The sequence below is a fragment of the Protopterus annectens genome, chromosome 10.part0, assembly GCF_019279795.1.
Source record: "Protopterus annectens isolate FY-2018-M chromosome 10.part0, PAN1.0, whole genome shotgun sequence".
NCBI lineage: Eukaryota > Metazoa > Chordata > Ceratodontiformes > Protopteridae > Protopterus > Protopterus annectens.
In genome coordinates this window covers 531,397,442-531,416,829 of record NC_056744.1, presented here as the reverse complement: position 1 = coordinate 531,416,829, position 19,388 = coordinate 531,397,442, and the positions used below count along the sequence as shown (strand labels likewise).

At 40.9% G+C, this 19,388-nt stretch overlaps 1 protein-coding gene across 1 annotated transcript in view; it reads right to left on the bottom strand.

Moving 5' to 3' along the window:
• RGSL1 (regulator of G protein signaling like 1) overlaps window positions 1–19,388 on the bottom strand; it is a 1,267,980-nt gene that overhangs the window by 945,898 nt on the left and 302,694 nt on the right. The window lies entirely within an intron of this gene.

The window sequence follows — 19,388 nt, the reverse complement described above, 5'->3', positions numbered from 1 at the left end:
TGGTCATCAAGACAATTCATGATAGAAGTGAAGAAAAATCAGTAAGAACAGAAGACAAGGTAAAGAAACATATTTTCTGTCAAGAGTTTTTTTTGTTAGAAAGTAAAAAAATATACTTCTCATGGGAATATATAACTCAACTGCACCCTTCTGGAATTCCTGAGCTGCAAAGAATTCTATTTGAAAACTGAAGGCCTTGGATCAAAAAAACAAAAGGTAGTTATATACTTACTATAACATTCCATCTGTGTTGTCCATCTTCATTTATTCTTGACCTGTGGGTTTGGTTCCAAATATCAGAGCAGACTTGGCTGTTACTACAGCCTGTGAGGACCAAAAAATCTCGAGCTTAAGTCCTACCCAGAATGCTCCTTCCCCCATCCATGCGTACAGTTGCTAGGCTCCACACTTTAAAAAATTACTACACTCTCATCTAACATCCTCATGGGAATGCTCCTGCTCACATCCTTCATAACCTACCATACTTCCACCACTACTCCTCTTTCTTTTTCCATTCCCAGCTAGCAAATTCATGCTTGCTTCCACCATTCAACTCCACAATACTATTTCTTTTTATATTTCCTCTATTACTTGTTTTGTTTGATACTTATGTTTTTCTCTATATAATCTATGTATTGAAATTAATCTTTGTATTTTATGTATTGTGTAACATGATCTTTGTATAATCTGTATGTGGAGCTTTTCTCCCCAGGACTCCATTGAAAACGGGTTCTTTGGGCCCAATGGACTATCCTGGTTAAACAACAGCAAATAAATAAATAAATAAATTACCACAGATCGAGTTTGCAGATAAAAAGCTAGAAATTAAAATCCTAATAATATTTTCATGGAGACCATATCTGCCATTATAGGTGAAAAATTTAAGAACTAGGACCATAAATCATTCCACCAAGAGGTCTGATGGGAAGGGGAATGGATGGTGGGAAGTCAAGGATAAATGAAGATGGACAACACAGATGGAACATTATGGTAAGTACAGAACTTCTTTATCTGATATTGTCAATCTTTATTTATTCCTTGACCTGTGGGACAGAATCCCCAGCTACCTTAGATCTTGGGAGGACTCATGGAAGAATATTCCTGTGCACCACAGAACCAAAAGAAGCTCTTCCTCTAGAGACCAAATCCAATTTGTAATGAGTAATAAAGGTATGTGGGGGTAACCCATGTTGCTTCCATGGACGAGATTTGTGCAGCAGCATTAGCTTGGAACACTGCTGACGAAGCGATTGCTCTGGTAGGGTGTGCCTTAACAGACCTAGGTAATTTAACCTTTCTCTTGTTGTATATAAAGGAAATACAATCTTTCAGCCATCTAGATAAACCACGTTTGGTAACTGGCTTGCCCATTTTAGTACCTGCAAAGGAAACAAACAGCTGGTCAGACAACCTTATATCTTTTGTTCTATGAAGATAGAAGCGTAACTGTCTATGAACATCTGACAAATGCAAACAGTACTCTCCTTTGTTTGAGTAATTTGGTTCTCAGTGAATCCCTGTCTTTGTGGAATATCAGATAAGGTTGTTTGCAAAATAAAGTTTGAAATTCAGAAATTCAACTGGCAGAAGTTATTGTTACCAAAAGTATAGTTTTCCAAGACAAGAATTTCACTTTGAGGTTGGGAGCAGGCTCAAAGGGGGAATGAACTACTGTCAGTAAACTAAGTTTAAATCCCAATGTGTATATGGATCCTTATATGGGGGGTTTATTATCAAGGCCCCTTTTAAAAATGCTTTGCAAAGACTATGAGAAGCTAAGGAACATTCTTTAAACCCATCATGAAAATTTGAGGTAGCCATTAGTTGAACCCTGATGGTAGAAGAAGAGGACGCTTCTTCAAAAAGTAAAGCCAAGAATTCTAAGACTTTATTGACAGAAGCAGCAAAAGGATCAATGTTATTCTCACAAGCCCAGAAGGAAAATCTCTTCCATTTACTACTGTAGAGTTTTCTGGTGGAAGGCTTGTGGGAGGCCAATAGAATCTTACAAAATGGGGAAGAAAGTTTATTACGCCTGGCAATCAATGAAACTAACTGGAGAAACCAAGCCGTAAGCTTGAGGTTTTGAATGTTTGGGTGAACTAATCTCTCTGGATGGGACAGGAGATCTGGATCTGGGTCCAGAGTCCACGGTTGTTGCATCAGATAAGGTCAGAGAAAGAGGAACCAAATCTGTCAAGGCCAGAAGAGTGTAATGAGGACTACTTTGATCTTCAACCTGATCGCTTTCTTTAGAAATTCAGGAATTAATAGGAAGCAGGGAAAGGAGTACAGGAGTCCGGAGGGCCAATCATGAAGGAGACCATCTTTTGGGAACTTCACCTGAGGGGGGAATGAGGGCAAAGTAGCTGCTGCACTTAGTGTTCAGGGGCGATGCAAAACGGCCACAGCAAGGCTGTCCCCCGGGATGAAAGATCTTTTTCACCAGTCTGGGATCGCAAGACCACTCCTGAGGCAGAAGAATGCATCTGGTCAGTTTTTCTGCTATCACACTGGATCTCCCCGGAATATGCATTGCTATCAGAAAGCATCCTGAAGAGATCATCCACTGCCAGACTCTGAGTGCTTCTCGACATAAAGGGTACGAAACTTGGTTCCTTCCTGTTTGTTGATGTACAAAACTACCGGCATATTGCCTGCCTGAATTGCAATCTGTCCTAGAGGAAGAGTAGTTTGAAAGACCTGCAACTCTAAAATTACTGCCCTCAAGCTTCAGAACACTGATATGCAAGCTGGCCTCCATGGGGGACCAAGTGCCTTGGACCATCTTGCCCAGATAATGGCCCCCACCCCATCTGAGAGGTGCCAGTGGTCACTATGGCCTGGGGCAAATACAAGAAAAAGGGACGGCCCAGGAGAATTTCCTCTGATTGGATCCACCAAGCTAGGTCTTCCTTGGTAATCAATATGTGGTGTGACATTGCCTGATACACAATGGACCACTGGGATGCTAGAAGCCACTGCAATATTCTCATGTGATATCTTGCCAGGGGAACTAAAATGATGGTTGTCGCCATCAAACCTACAGCTTGCAGAGCTTGCCATACGGTACTGTTTGGCTTCCGATAATTTTTCCCACTTGGTTTTTGATCTTCTGCAATCTCAGATTAGGTAGATAGGCTATGGAAACACTGGTATTTAGTACTGCTCCTATGAATTCTATATTTTGAGTTAGAGTTAGAAGCGATTTTTTGTAATTTATGGTAATCCCCATGTTGACGCAGGGTTGGAAAACGTAGCCTCTTTCTTGTTCTAAAAGATGCCTGGTGGAAGCAGGAAAGAGCCAGTCATCTAAGTACAGAAACACCTGGAATCCTTAAAGCTTCAAGTGAGCTGCTACTACTGTTATGCATTTGGTGAACACCCTGGAGGCTGTAGTGAGATCAAATGGCAGGGCTCTAAATTGGTAATGACTGGCTGAAAGCAGAGAAAACTCCTGGAGAGTTTGTACATTTTGATGTGGTAATATGCATCCTGGAGATCAGTTGAGCACATCCAATCATCTCTCCCCTAGAAATGGGAGAATAAACTGAATCGTGACCATCTGGAATTTTGTCTGTTGAACTGATTTGTTCAAAACACTTAGATCCAAAATTGGTCTCCAGTCCCCGTCTTGTTGGCACTAAAAACAATCTTGAGTAAATTCTGGATTCTTTCTGGTCTGGTGGGACCTCTTGGATGATTCTTTTCCTAGCAGTTTCTGAATTTCTATTACTGCTGGTTCCCGTTGACTGGGTGTAACATCAGGGATTTTTCTGCTACTTTGAGGAGGTAGAAGGAAGGGTATGGAGTAATCTCTGGTTATAATGCTCTGCACCTGAACATCGAAAGTTATCTTAAGCCAGGTGTGTCAGTGCAAGGATAGGTATCCCCCGAATGCCTCCAGAGGAGGGCAATAGGGCCTCCTTTCAGGGGCACTTCTTGGGTTTGCCAGGAAAGGTATCTCTGGAACCCTGATTTTGTGGGGCACCTCTGCCACATGGATGGTGTCTTCCATTAAAACTCCCCCTCTGCCCCTAGGGGAGCCACTACCATATGTTCATAGGTAGGTACTAGGCTATCTGCCCGAGGGCATTTATAAGCCTAGCCAGAGTGTGTCGGCTTTCGCCGCCCCATTCATTAATTAACTGAGCCTCTGTCAAGCAGAGCCAATGAAGTGATCCCAGGGGTGTATTTTCTGTTATCCATCCACTCGTCAAGGTTTTTCTTGAAGAGTGTTAGTGAGGGGCTCTGCCTAATGTAGTTAGGAATTTTGTTCCAAAGCATGGGGAGTCTCTGTGATAGGAATCTATCCCTCCAGCATGTTCTATTTATTGTTGTGGCGAGGTTTGGCTCACTAGAGCACGTGGCTCGCAGTGACTTGGATTTCTTTAGGTGGAGCATGTCCATCAATTCTGAGATGGACATGGCTTTGTAAGTCAGGCAGAAATCACCTCTGAGTAAGCGATATGCCACTGAGTACAGCCAGAGTTTGTGTCCTGGAAAGGTCCTTGGGACTTCTGAACCACATTTTCCCACTCCTCTGGTTCCTCTAAAAGGATTGTTAAGTAGTAGAAAAATGAATTCCCACTGCAGAAAGGGTCTTTCCATCCTTTTCACACCTGGACAATGTTTCTCAAACTTTAGGGCCAAAAATGGGCAATTCGTCAAAGGGGGCATTGACGAATGAAGACTTGAATAGCTCTGCAAATTTGCACAAGCACATCCAGGCATGTCTCATTATGGCTACACCTGATTCCACTGCTCTAGCTGCCCCTTTGGCTGCATGTCCTATGAGTCTCATGGACAAATTCAAAATGGACTCTAGGGTGGCCAACTGAGAAGAATTCTTGTCTTGGACTTCGTCGACATGGCTCCAGCCAGGGTATCAGATAACTCCTTAATCAGATCCCTTTGGTGCCTGGTGAAGAGTGCCATAAAGTTCAAAGACCACAATACAAAGGCTGATGAAATACAAACTCACTTTGCAAACCTATCCATTGCCCGAGAGTCCCTATTGGGACTTTCCTCTGCTGATTCCTTTTTTGTGGCCGCTACTGCCACCATGCATCTACCGGTATTCCCATTGCCCAAAACTGGTGGTCCTCTGGTGCAGTTAAAATTGTGTCTGGCCTCTTGGGGAGAGGTTCTATAGTATCAGGAGCCTTCCACACCCACTTCAAGATGATCGTCAGCAGGCGGAGTAACCCAAGAGGTAGATGGTCGAGCATCGAAGGCCTGCCGGTGCACTGATTCCTCTGAAGAGGGCTTTTGGGATGTCCAGCCACCCCTCTGTTCAAATATCTCAAGGATGTCTCCCTCCCCTCCATCAATATCAGTGTCCTCTGTGATAGATTCCTCCATGGAATTTAAACATTTCCTCTTACACTTCCTCTTCTGAGGAACCTCCTGATCTGGTGAGGTATCAGTTGGAACTGAAGGAAACTCTGGATGAGTGGAAGGATTGGGGAACTGCTCTGACACGGTAAGAGCTGACTGGATGCCCAGAGTCAGCAGGGCCCTCTCCATGGCCTGGAAAGCTGGCACCCTGAAGAAGGAAGGGAGCTCGGAACCAAGAAAGACTGCCTTGGAACTGTGGTCACTCCCCGCGCCAAAGAAACTGCCCCCAAAGCCAAAGTTGGGGTAGAACTAACATGTGCCAAAGCCCTGAGGTGTGGAGACAGCTCTGAAAAAACTGGAGTTGAGCTCCATCTCCCCAGAACTGACAGAGTAGCCATGACCCCAAGTGTTACCTAGATACGAAAGAGCCAAAGAACTCAAGGTAGAAATCAGCACCAGAGATGAAGATCTCATTGTAACTGAAGCAGTAGGCACCAGGAAAATCAGAGCTAGAATCTCAATACCCTCAGTGGGAGTCAGAGGAAGAAGATGTGGTTGAGTGGCAGAAAGGAGGGTTCCAGATCCGGAGGGGACTGGAATGAAAGACATACCTGAAGATCCACTTCCTGCAAGGAGCTGGTCCACCAACCTCAACACATCCATTTCTGCCAGACTCTTGGTAGAAGAAACTGACTGGGTAGATGGAGATTTCAGTCTTTCTAAAAAGGGGTTAGGTGCTTGACCAGCAAAGGGGTCTACAAAGGGAGGGTATCTGGTCCTAGGAAAATAAAGGAAAGAGGATTCAATGATTTCAGTCAGCACCAAAAACAACAGTAGCAAAATGGTAGATGGCATTGAAACTGTCAGTTACAATGTCTAGCCCTGTGTCATCTGCAAACATAAATTCAATAAATTCAGCACCAATGGAGGAGACACAATTGGTGGTGATGTCGGCATCAAAGTATCCTTACTGTTACTGTCAGTTCCACAGAAGCAGAGGGAACCAATGTCACAGGAAAGTGGCAAATGATATCTGAGGTAATTGGGCGAGGAGCATTCTGGGTAGGACTTAAGTTCAAGGGTTTTTGGTCCTCGCGGGCTGTAGTAACAGCAGAGTCGGTCCCTATATTCAGAACCAAACCCACCAGTCAAAGAGTAAATGAAGACTGACAACATCAGATCTGTCCGGTTTGCTTTTACCAGATAAGGCCTCCTCAAAAGAAGATTTTATCATCTCCTTAAGTAACAGTTTGTTTTTCCTTTCCACCAGGGCCCAGTGACTAAAACCTTGACAAATGGAACAATCTTCTTGTAAGTGCAACGGGCCCAGGCAGTAAACACAAAGTTAATGCCCATCAGAATTGGGTAGTTTATGGTTACAGTTCAGGCATTTTTTTAAACCCAGTAGTACCTTTATCTTTATCAGCCATGATTCAACTACAAGAATCATGCATCACAGTAAAAAGAAGAAAGAGACAGAGGAAGGAAAGGGGCTACTAACAATCGTAGAAAGTAATACCGAATGGTACAGAAAACCAACTATCCTAGTTTTATATATATATATATATATATATACACACACACACACACACACACACACACACACACACACACACACACACACACACACACACACACACACACACACACACACACACACACACACACACACACACACACACACACACACGTACACTCATATCTAGGTTATTGCTCACACATGGATAGGTATAGTTAGATGGTGTTGTTTGTGTTGTCCAGGACAGATGGGGTGTAGAAATAGTAAGTGGATGAGGCTTCAGGGAGTCAATTACAGTTGCATAGATGGTCGGTGAAGAGAAAAAGGGTAGACTACAAGAAAAAAAAACAACAAAAAATACAAATAAGCAAAAATACTTATAAAACTATGTAATACTAGGCAAATTACAGAGAAAAAACACAGACAGCTCGAGAGCTATGCCGATGTGTCTGTCTCAGGAAAAGCAGCAGATGAAATCTGATTTAATTGGGAGAGGAGGATTCTGGGTAGGACTTAAGCTTGAGAGTTTTTGGTCCTTGTGGGCTATAGTAACAGCCAAGTATGTTCCAATATTTGGAACTGAACCTACAGGTCAATGAATAAATGAAAATTGACAACATCAGATAAGTGGTTTATTCCTCACTGTGAATGTGTTACCTAAGAAGGCTGATAATGTCCAGTGTATAACAATCTTACATGACACTGAAGAAAAATACAGAATGTTACTTATGCCTTTTCCTTTTTCGAAGAGGGGAAAGATGAACTAGCAGTATTTAAACAAGTAAAGGAATTATTGTAAGCCCAAAAATAATGTTTCATTTACTAGAGATTTCTTCTTTACAAAAGCTTAAGGTATTCCAGAAGCTTAAGACGCCTAAAATAAGACACTGAATTTTGTGAACTGTTTTTGTTTGTGTCTTTCGGCTTTGATTCACAAATAAGAACTAGAATAATCAGAAGTATAAGAAATGATAAGAAACAATAGACAATCTCAAGGCTTTCAAGTATTCTGATTTGGCTGGAACACCCTAACTTAAGCTGTAAAACTGGTATATTTTCCCAGCATCCCAGTTTACAAAATGCTAGTCCCTAAATCCCCAAGCCTGCATATGGCCCATCAACAACCTGAGACTGACAGACAGGCAACTAGCTCAACCAGCCATGTCAGCATTTTTTTTTGTCTAGTTATGGGGAATCTACTCCAGCCTGGCTCTTCCTCTTCTTTAGGATTTTTTTATAAGAGAGAGATCAGAGATAGCAGTACTGTGTATTTTCTTCAGACTCCATCTCAGTCACTTCCATTTCTGGACTTTGGATTGCTGATCTTGTAAGTATGTAGGCCTGTACTGTGGGATACAATTTCACTTTGTCTCTAGTCATGGATTATTAACTGTCTTGTCTTGCCTGGGGGTCAACAACAAACCTTTCTGCATCACTGATCAACTCAGATTGTAGCAAGTAATTAATGTCAGAGTGGGAAGCAAAGCATGACTATGAGTGGGAAGCAAAGCATGAATATGCAGCAAGATTGTATGCAAAAATGCTACTGCCTGCAGCATCAAATATATATATAAAATACGTTTTTGTCAGTTCCTGAGCCAAGAAACCTTAATTTGGACCTCTAGTAAACAGTGGATGTTAGATTTATTTTAATTTAGATCATATCTCTTAACCTCATAGCAAAAAAAATCTGGAAAAAGTCAGAAAAAATGGGGGCACAAAGGCCCAAAAATATGGACAGATTTTAAATATCACTCCTATAAACTTAGAAAGTTAATAGAATGACAGATTTTGTATCATTATAAATTTTCTGAAGGCTATGAAGTCTGAAATTCAAGCTCCCTGTCATTATTTAGTATTATTTAGTGACTTCAAACCTCAATGATTTGCCAGAAAACCACAAATGTTATGAAGAACAGCCCAAAAATAAGAGGCAAAAATCTGGATATTCTGCTAAAATCTGGACAGTTGAGTGGTATGATTTAGATCAAAGTTTTAATTATTATTTTACTGAAAATGTGACTTTCCCTTGGCTTTGGAATAATGTCTTCCGCTGCTGCATGCAGCATTTACATGAGTACTTTGTTTTTATTTCCAGTATACTGACTAATCAAGATGTTGACTTTTTACAATACTGAGTGCAATAATTTGATTCTCACTGTTTAGCTGTTTGCTATATTTCTGTGGAACAAAATAGTTAATACCAGTACAATATTTTTTTGTGAGATAAGTGTCAACAGCATAAAAGTGATGTGGTTATGCCATATGTGATAAGGTGAAATAATTCATTTTTATAAGGTCTTCATTATGTCAGGCTGAAATATGCAATTCAGGGAATGCGTCAGCAGAAATGGGAAAACTGTTCAGTGATCACAATTAAAAAGGTAGGTTTTATCTTTAGCAGCTATGCTTTTTATGTCTAATACAACACTTAAGAATGATTGTGTTTCTGAATGAAGCATTATATGTGATTACAGTGCATGCAGTGCTATAATTTACCCCAGTGATGATGTAATCAGGAAAATGTGATTAAATACAAAACAATAAACACATACATCAGATACGGTGTATAGATTCTATTTTGTATAGCATATATCATGGATCAAAGTAAGTCAGAAAACAAAAAGGATAGCTTGGTGCACAAGTCCCAGGATAAAAAAGTGCCCAATCCTGGTAGGCGAATTGGTGCCAGGACTGGAAAAAGTGACAGTGTAAAATCCTTAAGACATGAAAACATTTCTACAATGGGATTAGGCCAGGCTCAGGAAGAGGATGGTCCCTCTGTTGTAGAAGGAAGTAGTAGTCCACAAAAATTACAAAAAAACTGACATGACATGCCAAAAAAAGAGCAATAAAGATGAGTGAACTAGTGAGGATAAGAAAGAAAGAAATTATGTATTGTTACTCTTATGCAAGAAACCCAGAGTTTCCAGACTGATGATATACAAAAAGATTAAGAGAGAAATTGAGGAAAAAATACTTGCACAAGAAAAAATGTCAAAAGCTTCAAATGCAAATTTGTGTTCATTAATACAGCAGATTCATGAAAAACATTATATAAACCAAGAAACATTGAGCCATTTGGAAAAAGAAGTGATTGAAGAAGTGTGAAAACATAAAGAACAAAATCTAGACATTTCAGAAAGGTTTAAAAAGAAATATGGACATGGAAAAGAAAGAGAGATGTGATATGGAGCAATATTTACGTAAAGGAGAAAAGTGAGATAACCGTCGCTGTGCGCCATTCAGTGGGCACAAAGTCTGAGGTGAGGCTATGATTGAACATGGTGCTTAGGTGGGGTGCCAGTTCATTCAGTAGTTCATGTAGAATGCAGCCTGGGATGTTGTCAGGTCCCATGGATGCTGTGTTCTTGGCTTTGGAGAGTGCGTTTTTTACCTGTGCAGCCGTGATTACAGGAACTTTGCATTCTTCCGGTACAGAGATGGGCCCTTTAGGGGGTGAGAGGGGGGTAAAGTTAGCACTGAACCTATCTGCCAGGATGTTGGCAATATCAGCTGGCTCTGTATATTTAGTGCCATTGTGCTATAACTCATAGCAGACCTGAGTGTTGCCATTGAGATTTTTGACATAGCTATAGAATGCTTTGTGGTTGTCTTTAGAATCAGTGGCAATTTTGTTTTCATAACTAGCTTTGCAGGATTTTATGAGAGATCTCAGCTTCTTACTGAGGCTGACCAGGGAGATCCTCCAATCATGGGATTTTACTATTTTTTGCAACAGTTTCTTTCTTCTGTTGTAGAGTTTGTTTATGGCAGGGGACCCCCAGATTGGCTTCCTTTTTTTGGAGGATAGCATCTTGGTTCTGTTAGGGGATAGCACTATCCATGCACTTGTGTAAGTGCTTATAAAGTGCATTTGTGTAGGATTCAGCAGTTGTACCTCTATTGTCCGTCTGCATGGGTGTCATGACGTTTGCCACTTCTATCTTAAGAAGCATGAAGTTGGCTTTGGATAAATTTTTTTACGGTGGTTTCCCTAATGGGGTGTGGGGGCAGGATGTGGATGTCTAGAGTGATTAGCTTGTGGTCGGATTTGACCAACAAGGAATTGACCTCTGGTGTGGAACAAGGGTCGCCCATGTTGGTAATGACCAGGTCTAGGATATTGCTGCCCCTAGTGGGGGCGTGGATAAGTTAATCCAAGGCATTGGAATTTATGAATTCCAGAAAACATTGAGCAAAAGAGTTGGTACATGAGTGGTTTTCCCAGTTAATGGCGGCCTCTTCTGCTGTGAGGAGTGTGTCTTCTTTTACTGTACCCCCCTCTGCCTCTAAGGGAACTTTCACCTTGTGTGTCCTGTAAAGACCTTTGTGATTTTCTGAACCATTCGATTTTGGTTTCAGAACCTGTAAGGAGACGAGGTCTAACGAAAATTAATACAGGTATGCAGAATCCTTTGCTACAGCTGAATCTGGATAAAAATGTTATTTTTATTTATTTATTGTTAATATTTTGTCCAACTGGATAAGTGTCCATTTTTTGGTGGAGGCGAGGAAAAACTCAGCTAACTACACTACATAACAGGTTAAGAATATACAAAATTATACAATTATACAATTAAAAAAAAAAAAAAAAAAATACCTGAATAGTAAATAGTACTAGTACTATATACTAATACCTGAAATTGAAAATGAGGACCCAGATTTTGAGGAGACATTTTAAAGAGGTAAAGAATGCAGCCTATCATTTGAAACATTTGCCATGGCAACGGTTCCACAAGAAAGCTTGCCTTCATCATCAACTGATACCAAGAGGTCTGAGAGTTAAGTGTATGCTGAGTTATGGCAACATCTATCTAGAATTGCTGGCTAAATGGCAGGCTATCAATTTATATAAACAAGCTTTAATTATATGAAGCTATTGATTTATTTTTTTTAAGACACAGGAGGAAGAAACCAGTAAGCTAACAGAAATGAAACAAAGGCAATTGGAAACTGTGAAACTTTCTGAAGGAAATTTGACTAAATTGGAACAGCTACAGGATAGATTAGCAGTATATGATGAGTGATTGAAGGAGATCAAAAGTCGCAAATTATTGAGAGATTTCAATGACATCAAGCAAGGCCATTTATTTGAATAGCCGAGGGCTCCAAGATTAAATGAGAAAGGGAATGAAAACAACAATGTGCTAACTAGGATCGAAGGGAATAGTAAAGAGAAAATAGTGCTTAATTTACATAAACATAAACAGTCTCAAGTTGTTGTGCATGCTGAAGTGCACCCAGGAAATGACAGCATTACTCCCTGGAATAATGAAAGCATGAGTTGTCCCGAAGCAAGGAAGGGGAGTGTCACAGATAAATCACAGGAAGATGAAATTAATAATATTTCTGAAGAGAACAGTGTAACTGATAGTAGAGAAGGAGACTGTATGCCAGAGACAGGAACCATACCAAAGAAAGGGGCCTTGCATCTGCCTATGGTGCGGCAACTTCCTTTTTTAATACAGATGAAGGATACACGACCAGACAGGGCCACGAGCAGAGAAAGGAAAAGAAGGAAAGTCCTGTAGAACATTCCTTCGTGGTTAACATTTCAAAATGTGTTTTGACAGAAGAACAAGTTACTCTACTGGAAAAAGGTTTAAGTTTTATGCCATCTTTAAAATCGCCTGTAGACGAATTTGTTAAAGATTTGATGTGTTTTAGGAGAAATGTCACCTTGAAATGTTTGTTTGGAAACAGCAACAATGAGTCCCTAAACCAAGGGGCATCCCTTAAGAAATCTAGTACTTCCGTCCCAGTTGGCCATCCTACTGTTGACATGTTTGTACGTCTATGTGAACTTGAGGTATCAAAATCTAGGCAAAAAGGCAATGGTAAGCACTATCAGAATTTAACAGGGAAAGAGTTTCAAGCCTTGAAAGAAATGCAGAGAAGAGAAGATATAATAATTAGACCTGCAGTCAAAGGGGGGGCTGTTGTCATTACGGATACCACTACCTACAAGGAAAATGTGGAAGAGATGCTTAATGATCAAGCAACTTATATGAGTATAGACAAGAAAAGGTTGGAAATAATGAGAAAGAAAACTGATGATAGTCTATAATAAATGTTGAGGAATAGAAGTATAACTAAAGAATTATATGATTTTTTTGTAGTGGAACACCCAGTGATACTTAGTATAAGTGGGTTGCCCAAAATACACATAAAACCCCTTAAGACCACCATTGCGTCTGATAGTAGCAGGCAGAGGTTGGACCATAGAGCTCAAAAAATTTCTACCTAAAGCAAATACAGTTATCAAAGATACAGCACAGTTCTTACGTCAGTTATATGAAGCAATGAAGAATAGACATGAATATCATATGCTGCTCCTTGTTACCATGGATGTACACAGTTTGTTTACCTCTATACCAAATCAGTATGGTATAGAAGCAATACCTGACATCCTGAGGGAAGAAGGAAAGGATTCATTTGTCATCTGTAGTCTACTGGAAGTAGTCCTAGAGGACAATGTATTCCTGTATGATAATAAGTATTACTGGCAAAGATGGGGGGTTGCCATGGGCACCCCCTCTGCCAACAGCTACGCAAATCTGGTTTTGGTCCGATGGGAGAAACAATGAAAAATAGATATTAATAACATCTGGAATAAGAACAGCATTTTGTACAACAGATTTGTGGATAATATTTTTATCCTAGGGGAAGAACAGGAACAAAAAGTAAGGAATTTTGTGAAGTACCTGACAAGAACCACTAGTTTTTTAAGTTTGACTTTAATTTATCCAAAGGACAAATTGAGTTCTTGGATGTAAAGGTGCTATTGGATGATAAAAAAGGTATACACACCATGCTTTTTAGAAAGTTGATGTGGCGTAACCATATGTTACATTATTCAAGAATGCTTTCGAGACACATTTTTCGGAACATTGTGGATAATCAGGTGACACGCATATTGAGGTTATGCACTAAGAATAAGATTTTTGAACAGGAAGAAAATAAGCTTATGGGTGATTTCAAGGAATGTGGCTATAGTATGGATTTGAAAGAGAGGAAACAAGGAAAAGAACTGGATTTCCATGAGAATAAAGGTAGACCCTATTATTCAACGCAGCACCCTCAAAAGAACACACAGGGTTTGAATATACCTGCTAGTAATATAATGACTAGCAGGAAACCTGTGACAAGACTTAACATCACCTACAGTACAGACAATTTTGACATACGTAAAACAATAAGGAAAGACGGGCCTATTTTGACATCAGATCCTAGGATAAAAGAAATAGGGGGGGATCCCTCAGTTTGCTTATAAGAATAAGAAGAACTTGAAACATTTATTGTGTCACAGTAATGTGAGATGTAATAAATCAAAGGATCTGGGACACTGTTTAGGGACGCGTAAATGTGGCTCATGTAAAGCATGTGCTGTGATCAACACTGACAATAATTTTATTCATCCTAAAACCTAGAAAAGTTATAAGTTTACAGGCAATGTAAACTGTGTCAGTAAAGATGTTATATATATTGCTAATTGTGTACTCTGTTCGGCTTTCTATGCAGGAAAGACTAACAGGAGGTTTAAAGAACGTAATTTTAAGCATCAACCAGACATAAGGAATAGAGTGGAAACAAATGCTATTTACACACATATTTGAGACAACCGTATGCATTTCTTTAAGTTTATGTCTTTTGGCATGGCTGAACAGACATTAAGAGGAGGGGATCTTGTTAATAAGACTGAAATAGAAGAAGCCAAATGGGTTATTAATCTTAAAGTGGATTGTCCGCCTGGACTGAATGGCTTTGTTCCATTAAAACCCTTCCTTAAAAAACGTAGATTAAGTTTGAGGAAGTAATGGGATTTTATTTGACACTCTACTACAGTGATCAAATTCCGATATGGACGAGAAGCCGTAAGCTGAACGCATTTAATGTAAGGATTCCTTTTTGGTTCATTTTGCCTTTTGGTGAACTCTGAATACTGCTATTGAGTTGGATCAATAGAGAGACTTGAGTTGCCACTTTTGGGACTTTGAGTTGTGCAGAGAGAAAAGGAAATATTCATTGAAAGAGTGAGCTGTGTTCCAATAGGCTAATAAAAGAGGTGCTGTCTCTTTCTCTACATTATATTGGCTAATAAAAGCCCTGTGTATGATAGGAAGCTGTCGACATAGGAAGAGCAAGTTGCAGGATCGGATTGATTGAATACTATACTCCTTGCATGTCACTGGTTGTGTAGTATGAATGGTGACATCGCTCATAGCAAGGAAGATGATTTTGTTAATTTGAAAGCTCTGAGGAAGATATATGTTTTAAGACTGGTGCTGTTCCTTCTTTTGCATTCTATATTGGTTAACAAAAGTCTCGCACTTGATTGGAGGCTGTTGATACAGTAAGAGGAAGCTGCAAGATTAGATTGGTTGGATGCTACGTTCACCACAAGGTATTGGTTGCATAACAGAAGTGGCTGAAATCACTTATAAAGAAGATATTTAAATTAGTTAAATTTTGAGGATGACTAACATGTTATGATGGGCTACCAAGGAGGTATGGCTAGAATTAATTGCCAGATGAGTGTATTGGAAACAGAAATGAAGGCTTAAGCCATGAGCTTGCCAAAAGTATCTGGAAATATGTATGGAACTCCCATTTGATTACTGAAACTAAGTGAATAGCCTAAACTGTCTGTCCAAGGTATTCATTCTTGTTGTTTTCATAATGATGAAACTGGGAAGTTTGGAAATTCTATGATAGGTCAGGAAGAAGACAGAGAATCTTTTAATTGGAGTGCATAGTCTGCTGCATGATTCGAGGAGGCCTAAAGTAAGAAATAAGAACTATTGCCTTTGATAGGTGGACAGGAAAATTCTGGCTGTTTTTGCATCTAGGATTGGATGATGAAGGAAAGTGGTTAAGGGACACTGTTTTTAATTGGATTTTTCAGTTTCAAGTGAAATGCATCCTTTGAATTGGATTTATTCCGATTTGATTGGATTATAGTTTTTTTTTAAAGGGATCTCAGGACCAGTATTCTTAGGATCTGAAGAAGGCTTTAAGCCAAAGCACTTATCTGGTACCTGAGAATTTGATTGTCTGTCGTAATAAAGTTCTACTGTTTGTTTTATTTGTTCTTCTATGGTGGATCATCCATATTTTGTTCAAGTATTTGTAATAAAGGACATGACAGTCATTTTCAAAATTAGTGTATATACATGCAATAATGTGCGGTGTATAATATTCAGCATGCGCCATAGTGACTGAACATTTATTTCATGTAAATTGGTAAGCATGGCCAGCATTGATCCCACTGTACCATAGCTTCACCCTTTCTAGTTGACAACACCCCTTCTCATTGACCCCACCCATCAGCTGCCTCCTGCAGCCTGCCTTTGTTTTGAAGTCACCAGCCACCACTGGATATGCGACTGAATAAAGCTGGAGTTTTTTTAGATGGTCTGCGTAGGGCATCTGTTTGAGGCCAGTAATCCTCTTTGTGAGGTATTTCTGCAGCCTTTCCAGTTGTTGTAGATGTCTTGTGAGGTACACACCAAAAGGGGCATTGTACTATATAATGGGTCTAATGAGTGATGAGCAGAGGGGAACAATGACCTCTTTTTTCCTGGATGAAAACCTTTTTTGATGAGGTATGCCATGTAAAAGGATTTCCTGACTACTGTGGCGATGTGATTATCAAAGGAGAGACTACTGTCCACCTGTATCCCAAGGCCTCTTATCACACTTTCTGTGTTAAGTAGACTACCACCTATGTTGTAGCTCATAGGTACAGAGTTTTTACCAAAGGGGATGACAATGCACTTTTTGGCATTGAACTTGAGGCCATGGCTTTGACACCAGGCATCTGTCTCAGTGAGGCCTTTTTGCAGGATGTCCATATCATTAGGATTTTCGATTATGGCTTCTAGTTTGCAGTCATCTGCGAACTTCATTAGCCAAAGACCTTCCTTGTTAGCCTGTACTTCAGAAAAGTAGATACCAAATAGGAGAGGATGCAGGACTGAACCCTGTGGTACTCCACTTGTCACTGGTCTGAAGTCGGATTTGGAGTCTGCTACTTTCACAGTGTGGGTTCTGTCAGTGAGCCAGTTGGCAACCCATCTTGTGACATAGGGATTTATACCTAGTTTAGTGAGTTTATCTATAATTCCAGAGTGGGGGATGGTGTCAAAAGCCTTGGCGAGATCTATATGGCTGTGTGAACCACCTTACCCTCATCTATGGCTTTGGTGACTGCTTCAAAGAAGTTATCAGATTTAGGAGACATGATCTGCCTTTTACAAACCTAAACTGGGTGGGGTCCAGAGTTTGGAGATTATCAATGTCTTTGTTTATAAGTTCCATGATGATACATTCCATGGCCTTGCAGACCAGGCTCATTAGGCTAATGGGTCGGTAGTTCCCGGGGTCAGTGGTGGCTCCCCCTTTGTGGAGTGGGATAACCATCTCTGTGTGTCATTCAGTGGTCACAAAGCCTGAGGTGAGGCTATGATTGAACATGGTGCTTAAGTGGGGTGCCAGTTCATTCTGTAGTTTGTGTAGAACACAGCCTGGGATTTTGTCAGGTCCCATGGATGCTGTGTTCTTGGCTTTGGAGCGTGTGGTTTTTACCTGTGCAGCCGTGAATATAGGAACTTTGCATTCTTTCGGTACAGAGATGGGCCCTTTAGGGGGTGAGAGGGGGATAAAGTTAGCACTGAACTTGTCTGCGAGGGTGTTGGCACTATCAGTTGGTTCTATATATTTAGTGCCATTGTGGTGTAACTCAGAGTAGATCTGAGTGTTGCCATTGAGATTCTTGACATAGCTATAGAATGCTTTGAGGCTGTCTTTAGAATCAGTGGCGATTTTGTTTTCGTAACTAGTTTTGGAGGATATAAGGGATGTCAGCTTCTTACTGAGGCTGACCAGGGAGTTCCTCTAATCATGGGATTTTACTCTTTTTTTGTAACAGTTTCTTTCTTCTGTTGTAGAGTTTGTTTATGGCAGGGGACCACCAGATTGGCTTCTTTTTTTGGACAATAGCATCTTGGCTCTGTTAGGGATAGCACGATCCATGCACTCATGTAAGTGCTTATAAAGTGCATTTGTGTAGGATTCAGCAGTTGTACCTCTATTGTCAGTCTGCATGGGTGTTGTGAAGTTTGCCACTTCAGTCTTAAGAAGCGTGAAGTTGGCTTTGGAGAAATGTTTTACGGTGGTTTCCCTAATGGGGGGTGGGGGCTGGATGTGGATGTCTAGGGTGATTAGCTTGTGGTCGGATCTAACAAATAAGGAATTGACCTCTGTTGTGGAACACTGGTCACCCATGTTGGTAGTGACCAGGTGTAGGATATTGCTGCCCCTGGTGGGGGTGTGGATAAGTTGATCCAAGGCATTGGAATTTATGAATTCCAGAAAATGTTGAGCAAATGAGTTGGTACATGAGTAGTTTTCCCAGTTAATGCTGGCCTCCTCTGCCACGAGGGGTGTGTCTTCTATTACTGTTCCCCCCTCTGCCTCTAGGGGAACTTTACCTTGTGTGTCCTCTAAAGACCTTTGTGATTTTCTGAACCACATTTTCCCACTACCGCTCTGACCTTGGGAAAAGGTCTGGTAGGTGTGGCGTCTCTTTAACATCAGGCCCCAAAAAAGAGGAGCCATCAATGGGGGTGTTCACGAAGGAAGAATTGAAGGGCGCTGCAAAATAGTAAAGGTGCATCCAGGCCTGTTTCCTGAGAGAAATGCCTGAACCCACCTCTCTACTCACGCCATCTGCTACATACGATATGAGTCTCATGGATGAGTTGAAGACAAGAGTTAAGGGTGGCGAGTGGAGCACTGACTTTTTCTGCCTCCGCATCAGCTACAGCTCCTTGAAGGGAGTCTGTAAGTTCCTTTAACAGATCCATCTCTAGTTTTTTGAACTGGGTAAGGTAGTTCAATGACCGCAAGGAAAAGCTAGCTGACGAAAAGATGTGCTTCCCATACCTATCCATGGTCCTGGAATCTTTGTTAGGAGGATGGACAGAGGAAATGGTCTCAGACAGTTCTTTTCTGGTGGCCGCCGCCATGACCATGGCATCAACTGATACACCTTTTGTCAAAAAGGGTTTGTCTTTTGGGGCTGTAATGTATTTATTTGGCCTCCTAAAAGTAGGTTCTATGCAGTATGTGGTCTCCCAAGCCTTCCAATAGATTAACTCAATAAGCTCATCAGAAGGAGAGGTCACCCAAGCAGTTGAAGGGCAAGACCCAAAGGCCTTCATGTACACTGGCTCCTCAGCCGAAGGGGTTGTGGACTGCCAGTCAGCTCTCTGCTTCAAATTTTCCAGGACGTCTCCAAAAGAGACATCTTCGGGAGGTGACCATGGGGACCATTCTTCTTCATCAAGATCAGTGTCAGAAGTGATAAACTCCTCCAGGCAGTGAAGATGCTTCCTCTTGCAGGTCCTCTTTTGAGGGACCTCTTCAGTGGGATATTCTGGAGAGGTTTCAGAAGAGGAGAGAGTCCCCTGTTGGACATCCTGAGGCCTGAGGGCCTGAGAGCTCTGCAGTCCCGAGGACAGGG